The following is a 1,148-nucleotide window of genomic DNA, read 5'->3' on the forward strand; positions in this document are numbered from 1 at the left end:
GCTTACTGACATTATAAAGCTAGGATGCGTCAGGATATTTATTAATATTTCTCTGATTGTGTTCATCAGAAAGAAGAAAATCATATACGTCTAGGATGGCTTGAGGGTGAGTAAAGCTTGTGGTAATTTTCATTTGAAAGTGAACTAATCCTTTAAATAAAGTTAAATTAATTTCAAAGGTGTGTATAATAGTTAAAAAAAAAAAAAAAAAAAAAAAAGAACATTGCAAGCGTTGTAATAAATTAAAAAATGAAATGAATGTCTTCATTTGCAACAACTGCATTGTTTATTGCCTCTGCATACATCCAACACTCTATATGCAAATTAGCAACATAAAGCATTTTCAAGACCCAACATATTTTTTTAAAAATTAGGATTGATTTACTTTACATATAATACATTTTTTCACACGTTAATAAATACCATAAAATCTGTCAAACATTTTACAGTCTAAATAACTATCGTTGACCATGTGTTGTCATTCACAGTTATCTGTACTTACAAGTCAAACAAAAAAAAAAAACAAAAAAAAAATCTGTGCCCATCTATACAGCTTAACAGTGACTAAAATGAAATGTACACTTAGGAAAAAGGCATGTTCATTTGCAATATCGATGTTTCCTGTTCCAAATTGAGCATGACTACTACGAGCTCCTGCTGTTAATCAGCACTGGTGTCGGTCGACAGTGCTGGAACGTTTTCATGTGATATAAAAATTTACAAAGACAATTATAAATAACACACTCTGCAAACATAAATTAACTCTGTGGTTGTGAAGAGCCGTTGCATGAAAAGTTAAAAAAGGCATGTTGCTCCAAACCTGGAAAAAGTGGAAAATATAACACCAAAACTTGGTGGCAGATAATTAAATGTGAAAATGGGCACCATCTGATTTGATACTAAATAAAGTCAGAAAAGCTGTGGGTGCCTTAACTGTTTTTGAAACCACTGACAAACCAACAAAATGCATAATGCATTTGATTGTATATATTGTGTGTATATATATTCTTATGAACTATCTGCATTGAGGAAGTTTATATACTAATATATACTCCACTGCTTTATGTAAACTATAGTACAAGTATCAGATATTCATGGATGATAAATGATTGTAAACTGTGTTTAGGATATATGTGTGGTAACCCCAC

The 1,148-nt window shown here is 31.0% G+C and overlaps 1 protein-coding gene across 32 annotated transcripts in view; it reads right to left on the reverse strand.

The window, feature by feature from the left end:
• Positions 1 to 263: 263 nt before the first annotated feature.
• Positions 264 to 1,148, reverse strand: part of mical3a (microtubule associated monooxygenase, calponin and LIM domain containing 3a) — a 116,986-nt gene continuing 116,101 nt past the window's right edge. For all 32 annotated transcript variants that reach the window (XM_051870812.1, XM_051870811.1, XM_051870843.1 and 29 more), the window contains one exon: positions 264 to 1,148. This exon is cut by the window's right edge and continues 951 nt beyond it. The gene's annotated coding sequence lies outside the window, so the exon portion shown is untranslated.

This window comes from Ctenopharyngodon idella, chromosome 18 (assembly GCF_019924925.1).
Source record: "Ctenopharyngodon idella isolate HZGC_01 chromosome 18, HZGC01, whole genome shotgun sequence".
Lineage (NCBI taxonomy): Eukaryota > Metazoa > Chordata > Actinopteri > Cypriniformes > Xenocyprididae > Ctenopharyngodon > Ctenopharyngodon idella.